The sequence below is a fragment of the Peromyscus eremicus genome, chromosome 6 (genome assembly GCF_949786415.1).
Source record: "Peromyscus eremicus chromosome 6, PerEre_H2_v1, whole genome shotgun sequence".
NCBI classification, from domain to species: Eukaryota; Metazoa; Chordata; class Mammalia; order Rodentia; family Cricetidae; genus Peromyscus; species Peromyscus eremicus.
Window position 1 is genome coordinate 99410618 of NC_081421.1, and position 13548 is coordinate 99424165.

Below are 13548 nucleotides of genomic sequence, written 5' to 3' on the forward strand. Positions count from 1 at the left end.
ATGGGGAGTGGACATGGAACTGTAAGACCACCAGAATGATGGGGAGTGGACATGGAACTGTAAGACCACCAGAATGATGGGGAGTGGACATGGAACTGTAAAACCACCAGAATGGGGCCTGGGATGGGGCCTCTAAAACTACCTAGAGTAGTGCTTGGAGATTTTTAATGACCAGATAGACTTTTGTAAGAGGCTCTGAGAGAAAGGAGGTCATTTGTCCATCCTGCCTTCTGCTAGAAGATCTGCCACTTGGATCAATATGTTCCCACCCCTAAACTTTACTTTTCAAATAATAATAATCATCATCATCATCATCATCATCATCATCATCAAATGAGTGAAGAGGGAAGTCTTAACTGAGTTTTCAAAACTGGCAAATGTATGGGGGAAACGTTCTAGAGTAGTAGTCCATACTTTTAAATATGGTATTTTAAAACATGCTTGGTAATACAAAGATTAAAGAAATAAAATAACCAACTTTCCCATAAGACCAACCACATATTTTAAGAGAATAAATAGAAATAAATTGAAGAGACCAAAGCTGAGCTAGTTTATTAAAAACATTTCAATCAAAAGCAATTTCTTCATAAGCAGCTTTATGAATGGTGATTGTTTCAGTAATTATAAGCCCCTCATCCTTTGTCTTATATCAGTCTTGACTGCATATCAATGAAAAAAATCAATGTCTCTTTTTATAAAGATAAGTACATATTGGAAAAGGATGAAGTTTTAAAGACATGTGTTATATTTTTGGATGGAGTGATAAACTGCCATCATAACCAAGGGTTTGCTCTTTGATTAAAAGTATTTCTAGAACAAATAACCTGCGTGTGCGCATATGTGTGTAACTAATGCAATTAATCTTCATGCTAGATTAACTTGATAAAATATTGACCTAATTTGGGATTAAAAGATTACCAGTAACATTTTGCACTGGAGGCTGTAAAGTGCCTCATGTCAACTCAGTAAAGACAGAATTAACCCCACACCCTCTTCAGTTGGAGCGTTTCCGAACTGCTACTTGGACCGTGCTCAGATGACCTGCAGGGAAGAGTGGAGAAGGCTGCAAGACACTTTCTCAGGCAGCCCGGCTGCTTGTGCTGTTCAGAACCTTCCAAGGGGGAAGCACACTCCAAGGCTTGTTACACATGTCCAGCTTCTGCCTGTCAAGGGAATGCGCTAAGTGACTAGTACAACAAATGGTCTGGAAACATTTAAAGCATTTTTATTATGAGTCCATATTGTCATAAAAAAAAAACATTGTGTAATTGCTTGCAATGTCAGGCATTTTTTCTATTACATGTAAAAATTTAAAACAGATAAAAATATTCCATTATTTTTGTCTACTAATCTTTACTTTTATTTTTTTCCCAGATGAATTCTTATCATTTATCCCAATTTGATCTCTTATTCTTTACTCTTGGTCTCATTTTTTCAATACTGGGATTGTGGGTATGTGCCACCACACTGACCAGATGGCTAATTGTTTTCTGTGGCTTCATTATGATTTTTTGAGAGTTAAGAAAGATTTTTACTGACTGATTACTGTGGTTGATTTTTTTCATGATTACTTAAAGCACATAAACTCTTCATTAAAAATGGAGCCTAGAATAAGCCTGTTATCACACATGAAATAAATAAATACTCTTAACGAATTGCATGAAAATTATAATTGTGAAAGAAAAAGAAAAGCAGTCATAGGAAAATCTTTACTTGCCCTGTTCATATATGTGCAATAAATATTTACATGGAAGGAGCTCAGAAGAGTCCAATTCTACCAGCTTTTAAGTTGATAAATGCTTTATATATGTTGGTGTGTGGACAAATAGCCCAGGCTGGCCCAAAATTGTAGGGGAATAGAAATTATGGTCATGAGAGGGCTTTGAAAGATTATAATTCAATGCTTCACAATGCGAACTATGAACCTATCCTTGATCTCCTGACTACTGGAGGCCCCTTCTGTTGCATTTGAAGACTCTTGGACTGTAAATACGTCTTTTACAAAATGATTACTTGGGATTTTCATAGTATCTCTTACCATATTTGCTTTTCTCACAATGACGCCCTCAATAATTAGCTTAGGATCTGGCAATTAGTCAGTTAGCATACAGTTAAGACACACATACATATATACATATCTTGCTTATTGATGGCTGTGGTGATATTGTGCTCCCCAAAATATTGTGCACCCTAATAAACTTATCTGGGGTCAGAGAACAGAACAGCCACTAGATATAGAGGCCAGAAAATGGTGGCGCACATGCCTTTAATCCTATCACTTGGGAGGCAGAGATCCATCTGGATCTCTGTGAGTTTAAAGCCACACTGGAAACATCCAGGCATGGTGACTCACGCCTTTAATCCCAGGAAGTGATGGCCGAATGGTATATAAGACGTGAGGAACAGGAACTAGAGCTGGTTAAGCTTTTAGGCTTTTGAGCAGCACAGTTCAGCTGAGAGGCATCCAGTCTGAGGAAACAGGATCAGCTGAAGAGCTGGCAAGGTGAGGAAGCTGTGGCTTGTTCTGCTTCTCTGATCTTCCAGCAGTCACTCCACTACCTGGCTCCAGGTTTGTTTTTATTAATAAGAACTTTTAAGATTCATGCTACAGATGGCCACTTTTATTTTAACATGTTTATTGAGATCCTTCAACGTGTTCAACCAGGGATGTTTGTGTGACCATGGGTTTGGAACCATTCCACTGGAGTATGGTAGGCTCATCAGTGGGTACATAACGGAAGACAATGTCTGTTCCTGTACCAGAGTGGTCCATGGTTCAACAAGGATGAGCTAGGTCCTCCACTACTCTGCTCTCCCATTCCCAACTCTAATTTAACATTCCCCATTCTATTATTTCCCCTTTACCTTTTTTTTTTCCCAGACAGGGTTTCTCTGTGTAGGCTTGGCTATCCTGGAACTCACTCTGTAGGCCAGGCTGGCCTCAACCTCACAGAAATCCACCTGCCTCTGAATCCTGAGTGCTGGGAATAAAGGCATGTGCCACCACCGTGTGGCCCCTTTTGACTTTTTATACTACTGTATTCTATCTCCCCTCCTTTGAAAGCAACCCCCATCCCATGACTGTTATGGGATATTTGTACACTGTGTGAAGATGTGTTGCTGTGATTGGTGTAATAAAGAGCTGAAAGGCCAATAGCTAAGCAGGAAGAGGTTAAGTGGAACTTCGAGGGACAGAGAGGTCTCTGGGAAGAAGAAAGGCAGAAACACCAGCCAGACACAGAGCAAGTCAGACACACAGAATGGGATAAAAGTAAAAGCCATGTGACAGAACACAGATTAATAAAAGTATGGGTTAATTTAAGTTATAAGAGCTAGTTAAGAGCAAGCCTAAGCTAAGGCCAAGCTTTCATAATTAATATGTCTCCATGTCGTTATTTGGGAGCTGACAGGCAGGACAGAGAAAGACTCATTACACATGACCCCGTACTAATTTTCCAACTTGTATATATTCCAAATGAAACATAAATATCTGAAGAATCAAAGCTAATGTCCAAAAATGAGATAATCATGGAGCATCCATCTTTTTGGTCTTGATTACCCCACTCAGAGTGATTGTTTCCACTTCTATCCATTTACCTGCAAATTTCACTTTTCTTAAGCCCAAGTAATATTCCCTTGTGTAAACATACCACATTTTCAGCATCCATCTATTAGTGGATGGACTTACATTTCCTAGCTGAATATAACAGTAATGAACAGGATGGGATATAGGGCCCTTTGGGTAGATGCATAGCTGTATCATGTGATGGATCTATTTCTATCTTTTAAAGGCACATTCTTACTGATCTCCACTGAGGCTAAACAAGTTTGTATTCATGCTAGTCGTGAATAAGTGTACTCCTTTCCTGTTTCACATACAAGCCTACACTCCTACAGACATCTGATTTTTGACATAAAAGCCAATAACGCATATTAGAGAAAAGACAGCATCTTTATCAAATGATGCTGATAAAACTGGATAGTTATCTGAATGGATTAATTGATCTCAACAAAAGACTTGATACCCTAGATCTTATGGGGGGAAAGGTGATACTCTTTTACTCATACAGGAAAGGACTTTCTCAATAAGACTCCTGTAGCACAGGCACTAAGATCAACAATTTTTTTTTTTTGTTTTTTGTTTTTTGTTTTTTGAGACAGGGTTTCTCTGTGTAGCTTTGCGCCTTTCCTGGGACTCACTTGGTAGCCCAGGCTGGCCTCGAACTCACAGAAATCTGCCTGGCTCTGCCTCCCGAGTGCTGGGATTAAAGGCGTGTGCCACCACCGCCCGGCTAAGATCAACAATTAATAAATGGGACCACATGAAACTAAAAAGCTTCTGCATGACAAAGGACACCATCATCCCAGTGCAGAGGCAGCCTACAGAATGGGAACAAAATCTTCACCAGCTATGCTGCTGACAGCAGGTTAGTACCCTATACAAAGAACTCATAAAATTAAACATCAAGAAAATAAACAGCCAAATTAAAAGACGGGGCATGGAATAAACAGAATTTTTTGTTGTTGTTTTGACAGGGTTTCTCTGTGTAACAGCCCTGGCTGTCCTGCAACTAGCTCTGTAAACCAGGCTGGCCTTGAACTCACAGAGATCCGCCTGCCTCTGCCTCCCAATTCCTGGGATTAAAGGCATGTGCCACCACCACCCAGCTATAAACACAATATTTAAAAGATGAAAAACAAAAGGTTGAGAAACATTTAAAGATGTTCCACATCCTTAGCTATCAGGGAAATGCAAATTAAAACTACTTGGATGTTTCATCTACCCCAGTTGGAGTTTAAAACTTACTTTGAGTTTCATTGCTTTAACTTAAAATGATATCATGGCTTCTTAGAAAATATGGCATGGTCAAAAGTAAACATCATCTACCTGAGGACACATGGGATCTCAATGTTCTGGGCATTGTTCTCACATTGGAGAGGATGGAGAAAGACGCAATCCTTCACAGCGTGTTTACTAAACAAGATGGTCTCAGGAAACGGACTGCTTTTCTAATGACTGAGTTTCCTCATGTAAACATGCACAAAATAGTTTGTGTTACTTTTATAATTAACAATAGCTGTGACATTTCATGCTATTTTGTGGCTTCCATTCGTAACTCAATATATACTAAAAAGGTGCTTTGAAAACTCCACAGCCAGGGACTGAACTCTCAGGAATGGTGGTCACAGTGACTGCTTTTTGACAGATTTCTTGCTTTCGGCTCTTTCAATACTACTGGTCATTTCCGTCTCTTGTTCTCAGATATTTTTACTCATAAATAACAATGTCTTTTTGGAGTCTGCTTGGCTCTGCTATTTTATCTCTGCAAGTGCCTAATACACTGAATCTTTCTTCATTATTTTTCATGTATAGAGATGCATAGTGCAAAGAAAAAAATAACAGAAGAAACTGTTATTTCTCAGAGATCCCATTAGTCAAATCCACTGACGCTGTCACACATGGCAAGCTAGACTTCAGATGTTTTTGTAGATAAACAACACTTAGCTATTCTTGCGTTTTAACAGGTCAGGGACAGATGAATAGTTAAAATAGGTTGTAATCTTTCTGTCAACATGTGCAGTTGTATCCACAAAATGATTAGTGCTTATAGTATTAAAAAGAGAGTAGAGAAGCACAGAGTTGCAATTTGTACTGGTACAAAGTTCTAGTTTTGTACGAAGCACAAGATTACTAGTGCATGCCAAAGCAAAGGACAGAAAATGTGTTTCTCCTGACTGGACTTGTCCTTGTGTACTATTAATATTGTTCAGTTTAGCAGAATTTATTGGGTAAATGGTCACAGTGTTTGCACGGGTAATAACATAAAGCCGAATAAAGGTCTGTGTTGAAAGGAATTCTATTGCTGTCTTCTGCCCGGATCTGCCCCATGGGTTTGTGAGTTTCTATTCCTACACTTGACCGGAGACCCCTTTCTTTCAGCTTCCTACAATGTTTTTGCTCCTACTCTGTTTATGTTTGGTGGCCACTCCCTGTCCTGGCTTTCATTTGTGAATCTTTATTTTGTATTTCCCATATTCTGTTAAAAAATTCTTTTAACTCTTGCTGTTGATAATTTATTCTCTTGACCTTGACTAGCATATGCAGGCCAATAACATCAATAATTAACCCGTGTTCTCAACATTCTGTTTCTGCTTTGGCATTTTTGTTGGCCTCAGAAGAGCCAGTTTCTGGAACCAAGAATAGGTTCCTCATTCTTCTGTTGTTTTCTCCTCCAGGACAGCATCTAGCCTTGAGAGGTTGGGACACTTTCCAAGGAATCTTAATTTTTATAGCCCGTTGCCATCTCAAGCATCATTATGCTTGCTAGGTGATTAAACCAGAATTTCCACCTCCAGCCAGACACTTGCAGGTCTGGAAAGGTTTTGGTTCCATTTCACAGGTGTGAGGTCAGTCACCAAGAAGAGGGAGAAATGACAATACTGTACTATAGAGGCTGGATCCACTAAAGCCAGCTAGTTTAAGCAGTTCCGGGATTCTTTAATTTCCCTTCTAACCTCCCATCTTTTCTTTGTTCAGCACTGAGGCTTTATCTAAGCCTATATAATACTGATTAACATAGTCATGGAAAAGGCGAATAGCCTTTGGCTAAAAATATTTGTGGGCCCCTTAGGTTTGAGAAAATGGAAAAGGGAAACAACTTGCTTTGAATTCTTCCTTGCAGGGGGCTTCATTAAGCGATTCAGTAATTGCCACCCATGTAATATTTTTTAAAGCCTCCTTTTCCTCTGCCAATCTTTTAGCATATTTAAAATTGTAAATATTTGGAGTTTTTACTATAACTCCAAACCATAGCTCATCTGTTTGTTTTTCCACTGCTTCTTCTGTGTACACAAAGTGGATGGCAGTTAAATAAAGTTCTCTTATTCTACAAACAGCCTTTGAGGTTTCCCATAAGCTTTGCTTCCAATTCAAAATGATTTTCTAAGTAGTTGTTCATGGGCTTAGTTATTTTCATTGTTACTTTACCACTCAAAATGAAATATATTTAACTGCTTTTTTTTTTTTAAGTGCTTACATATTTTCAGAAACAACCAAATGAACAATTAGTTTCCTTATTTTCACAACTAACTTCATGGCTATCTTGTTCTGTGATTTATGAGAAAAAGGAATACGTGACCTGAGATTTAGGGTGTTGTGACATGTGGCTCCTGCCTAGGGTTTAAGGGTGTGTAGCGAAGCTGAGGCTTTGAACCCTAAGGAAGCAAGGTGGAGTCCAAGGCAACTGAAGCTTTCTTTTCAAACCAATGGCAAAGGAAGAAATCATTCCCTCTGTGTAACACAGCATGGAAATAGGTAGCAAGCACTGATTCTCAGTGAAGGAGAGCACACTATGAAGGCTCTTCTCCGGGGAAAACAAAACCCTGATATTTCTCTGTGCCTCTGTATTCAGTACTACACATGTAAAATGAAGACGTGGTCTTATTAGAAACAAAGACGTCAGAGTTGTTTTTAATGGTCATTGGCATTAATGAACGAGGAAAGGCTGTGTGAATACATGCACAAGTGGGCCACCTGCACCCAGGTGACACGCTGATGTCACTGATTTACAAGTAAACACAGGTCTGAGCATTTGTTTATAAGCACACTGGACTAATTGACTATATTAAAACAGTTGCATATCTTCATGCCCACAGCTTTTCTGTGTGCTATAATGCCAAATAAATAATTTTAGTCTATTTATTTTTTCTGGCCACTCTTCCTGTGTGCTTCACACATTAACATTATCCAGGAGAGCAAAATTGTGAAAAATAAGATTTCTAAGAGCGTTATTTATTTATTTATTTATTTATTTATTTATTTATTTATTATTTTTACTCAAAATGAATTCAATAATTTGGGCATCATATCCTTTCTACTGATTGATTTGCAAAGTTGTGGAATATTTGCTGTGGGTGGTGGACAGGCCACATGGAACTCTGCCCAAGCCAAATATGACCTTCCCTCTCTATTATGGATTCCTTCTCTTTATATTGTGTAGGGTGCAGTGCCTAGCCTGAGGGTCTGGGACTTAACACTATTTCCTGTGGTGAAGAAAGCCATTCTACATAGAAAATTTGTTTTGAAATCATCGAGAAGAGCATAAATAAACATCCTGTATGCTTCTGATAAGTGTTTGAATGTTAGTCTTCATTATCCTCAAAGCACCATTTATTTTAACTATTATAAAGTGGTGATGATAATTCAGATCAAACCCAAGATGGTCAAATGCTTTCAGTTTTGACACTTAGAAAGCATTTGGAAAGTATTTCCTAGTTTCACCTTAATCAGAGAACTATTGTCTGATGACAGTTAACTTTTACTTTAGGAAATGCTAATGTACATGATTCAATTTTTGAGAGAGAGAGACAAAACACCCTGAATTATTATAGAATGTTAAGCATGTTAGTAAATAGAAATACTTCACAATTCTTGAAGAAAGTTTTTTGACTCCTGCGTTAGAAACTTCTCTTATATTGAGAGCACATTTGTTTCTATTAAGCCCGTTGAATATTCATAGCTCTGAAGTACCTCAGATAGCTCCTGAGACTAATTCTCAAGTCCTTTCTTGAAGAAAAAGGGAAAGAAGTGGGGGAGAGGTACCATGCACTACATTTTATCACCATAATAAGTGTAGTAACAGTGTCATGATATTTACTTTATTTTGATTATTTTACTAAGCGATGTTATTATGTTAAAAATTTATCACAGGGGGAAGGGAGAGAACATGTGTACTTGGCTATCTGAGTGTCAAAGTTGCCTTTCATCCTGGGTGGGGGATGGGGGCAGCATGGTATTAAGAGAACAAAGTGTCTTTCATAGAGATGGAGGTATTATTTTATGAATCCAATTTCATATCTATCTTGCCATCTGTCACCAGGCAGGAGAGATATAGGACAGTGGCAAACTCATGTTAAAAAGGCTGTCTGGGGAAACAAAGAGAAAAGTTAATGGACATGGATTTACAAATTATTAATGATTTTTCTTGTCATTTCTTGAAAAATGGAAGCTCTGCACGCTGCCTCTCTCCCCAAACAGATTGCGTCTTATTCCTCTGCAGTTTGTCCATCAGCCTTCACTCTGACAACATAATCCAGAACTAATCCAGAGCTTCAGTTCGCCTTGTTGGCTCTCAGGCAGCCTGCTTAGACAAATCCTGCTACCTGTCAGCTCTCCTGTGGGTGCCAAGCTGGCTGCCAGGTTAACCTCTGGGGAAGCAGGGAGACCTCCAGATTTAACCCCTACTTCCCTCTCCATAATCCACAGTAAATAGGGGGATGTGAGCAGGCTAACTGTTTTAATCAGGGCTGGATCCCTTGAAATCTGTTTCATACACAGCTTAAGAACTCAGGTTATGAACATCCCGATGTGAAATCACATGACAGTCCCTCCAAAATATGGGCCCTAAAGAAGCAGATGGATCAGCAACACTGAGAGGTCTTAATCTTCTGAAGTCTTCTGTGAAAGTACATATACCCCTCCCCTGAACTACACAGTCACCCACCAACACTTCCTAATTGTCAGGATGAGGTCAAAACCAAGGAAGAGATGAAAGAGCAGGGCAAAAAGAAAACCCAGTTTGGTTGTTACAAGGACTCCCTCTTCGTTAATTACTAATATGACTCTTCCAATTTACCTTTTCTTTATCTTCTGCTTCCCCCAATACATGTATATGCACGCACACACACTAATTCTTGTGGCATGACAGTGAATTTGAATATTGTTTACAGATAGGTCTCAAATGATTCTGATACGAACAAATAACTAGACGAAACTTCCAAATGAATAAATGTAAATTAATGTTGCCTGGCATCTAAACGACATCTAATTGAGCAAGAATTAAAATGGAGCAGTTCAGTTAAGAAGGTCAAAAGTGCTCAAAAACGCTCATCCTTTATTCAAAAAGAACAACACACAGCCTTCCAAGCACATCTGAGTCTACCTGCTTCTGTAGCATCAAGAGTCCACGGCAGCAAAGATCTTGCATGAAGACTCTGTTCCCAGGCACAGGTAAAGCTCCACTAAGTTTGGCCTCCTGGGAAATGTGATGAAACTTCAGCCAGTTCTTCTGTGGCGAAGGGAGCTCTCCTGGTGTCTCCAGGAGGAAATAAGTTCACATCTGCCTCTGGGTAAGGAATCGGAACTCTAAATGACTTCTAATGAGCATCTTTGGTTTTCTCCCATTTAATCACAGGCTTTCCTCAAAGAACAAGAAGGACGCGCCTTACCCCTCCCCATCAACTCCCACCCACAGAGCAAAAGATGAAAGACAGGAATGCTCCTTATGCAAAACAAACACCCAGATGTGCCTTCAATGAAGTCAGTGGAATTGCAGATATAAATGCACACACACACACACACACACACACACACACACACACACACGAGTCACTTTATGGTTTCTGACCTAACCAAACTGAAGTTTTATTCAAATTTAATTATTTTGATGATGGATATATTTTTGTACATGTAATTGTAGTTTGCATTTTATGCAACAAATACAAGCATTTTGCTTCTTGAGTAAATTGTTTCAAAAATAAACATTTGGCTTTTTTCTATTCAAAAGGTAAGAAAGAAAAAGGATTCTTACCAAACATTTTGGGTTTGTTTTTCTGTTGGCATTTTTCTCAGCTCCTCCCCTTTCTTCCCACAGCCTGGGTCCTTTCTTTTATTCCTTTTCATTCACTGAGTATTTGTTTTGCTGCTGGGAAAGTTCACTACCCTGTGAGATTGTAACTTAATCACTGCAGCTGACTTTCATGCCTTAGGTGACACCGGCGGCCACTTGTCAAACAACACTGTGTCAGATAAAGCTTCTCTTAAAGCTGACCAATCTGTGCAGGTTTGGTTTTCATAATTAATGAAATTTAAAATTAGAGAGATAAGAAGAAGTTTCATTCAGTCTTTGCCATAAAAGTCTTAAAAGGCTTCCATAAGTTTGTATCCAGCACCAGTTAAAAGTTTTGTTTTGTTTTAAATATAGCTTTATTGCCACAATGAGTGTAAATTCTATGCTGAGATGTTTTGGGGGTCTAATCTGAGGACTGGTCACGGATGATAACTGAGTCTTTCCCATGGAGCCAGAGGCCAGGAAATAACAATAGATGATTAAAAAAGTAGTTTTGCATCTTAAAGCAATCTCCACATTACACTTACAGCTTTTAAGAACAAACTTAATAAAAAATTTAAAGGTACATACTTAACACATAGATTCAAAGTACAAGAAAACTTTCTTAAGGGTTCTACCAAGTACAGGGGTGAAGAGCATGAACTGCTGAGATAGTCTGTCTAGTTTCAAACTTAACTCTACCATTCTCTGGCTAGAACTTACTTTTTATCCTTTAGTCCCCTCCCCTCAACAATGAGGAGCATCTTTCGTACTGTGGTATTGCGTTTACTACTGTGCATGCTACTGGTGTAAAGCTTAGGTGGGGTTTCACACTCAGAATGAGATCAGTGCAGTTCAACAGTTACTCCTTAGTACAAATATACCTAAACCTCACTTAAACTCCCAGTGTTAAACTCTATAATCAGGAATTATGGAGTGATAAATTTTTAAAGGAATGTATCAAGTTGCTTAAGTTCGCATAAAAAAGAATATTCGGTCTCCATATTAGAATTATATCTAGAGCTTTAGTGTTGAAAAAATTAAGCTTGACTAGACTAGCGAAGTGATTCCGTAAATAAAGGCACTGGCCCCAAAGCCTGATAACCTAAATTGGTTCTCCCAGAAACCACTTGGTAGAAAGGAGAGAACTGGCTCTTGCAAGTTGTCCTCTAACCTACACAAAAAATAAATATATTTTTAAGGTGATTTAGATTCTTTGAGATACTGAGTGATTAATTTTAAAACACTCATCTCTTTGTCCTGAGCTGTATCAGAGCTTGAATTGAACAACTTTTTGTTTGCATTTGACTTAGCAGTGAAGAACATATTTTTTAAATGGTTCTGAGGTAAGTGGCAAAATATATCATTGAAAATACCTGCTAAATTGAAGTAACACAGACACACACAGAGACATAGACATAGACACACACACAGACACACACACATGCCGATACACACACAGAGACATACACTCACACAGACACACCCACAGAGACACACATATAGATACACACAGACAGACACACATACAGATAGCCATAGACACACACACACACAGACACACACACACACAGACAGACACATATACAGGTACACATAGAGACACCCACACAGACACCCACCCACCCCCACACACAGACACACACAGAAATAAACACAAAGAGACACACACAGATGCAGATACACACACACAGACACAGACACACACAGAGGCACACACAGACACACACACACAGACACACACACACACAGGCCCATCCACACTCACACTAAAATCCTCCAGCTACCCTGGATTGATGTTTGATGACAGTGTAAGGAACTTTGGCTTGAGCGGTCAAGCCTCTTTCACAATTGATCAATAGGCTATAAACAAACTCGAGAACATCAGGTCATTTCTGCTCATCTCCCCTTTCTACAGAGCCAGCTGTAGGGTGTTATCTGGCTATGGATCACATCTCTTATCAGCTCTGCACGTTATGGTATGTTTGTAGTTAGTACCAAATCTAAACAGCACTGGCCTAATTCATGGACCTTTGAAGTCTTGGTCTAAACGGTGGTAAAACAGGACTGATCACGTTTGAGTCTTTAGTGGGTCTCACTCTCTCATGAAATTCGAAATAATTAGAGGTCTCCACATAAACCAGATAGAACGTTTTGTCCAAGGACTAAAGAATGTTCAAAGAAACCATACTCGCTGGTTCGAAGTAAGATGAGGAAACCAATTTCTATCAGAGTTTTGTCGATTTCTTTCAGTGAATAATGGGGCAACTTTGGAACACTGGAAGCAGAATGTAGATGCTTTCAATTTGAAATGAAATCCCTCCAGTGAAGTCTGGAGGTTTAGGGCTTTTCACATGCAGATTTACCTAATACTTGGAACATACTTTATCCAGTAAACAAACATATCACCCCCCCCCCCTTTTTTTTTTTTTTTACCTTTTTAGAGCTTTATTGGGGGGGGGAGAGACAGAGAGAGAAAGACACACACACACACACAGAGAGAGAGAGAGAGAGAGAGAGAGAGAGAGAGAGAGAGAGAGAGAGAGAGAGAGAGAAAGACGAGGGGGGTGAGTATATCACCCTTTTATTAAATAAATAATAATTGTATATTAAAATGTGAGTGAAACTACGAACTAAGAACAGAAGCACAGCGGGGAACATTTGAATTGAGTGAACGTGATGATCAAATGGGAACTGTTTGTTAATGGAACGTCATCTTCGAACACCCCACCAGTTTGATGTTTTGACTTTCTTAACAGTTTTATGTAATGCTTAATGTGTAACTCGTTCTTAAAAATCATCCTGAAAACCAATTGCTTATATATTGAAACATTTTCTACTGTAAATAGATACACTGACTTTAGATAGACAAGTCAGCTTTCAGCTGTCCATTCCTTTGATTTTTCTGGCATACATTTATGATTTTTGCATTTATTATTTC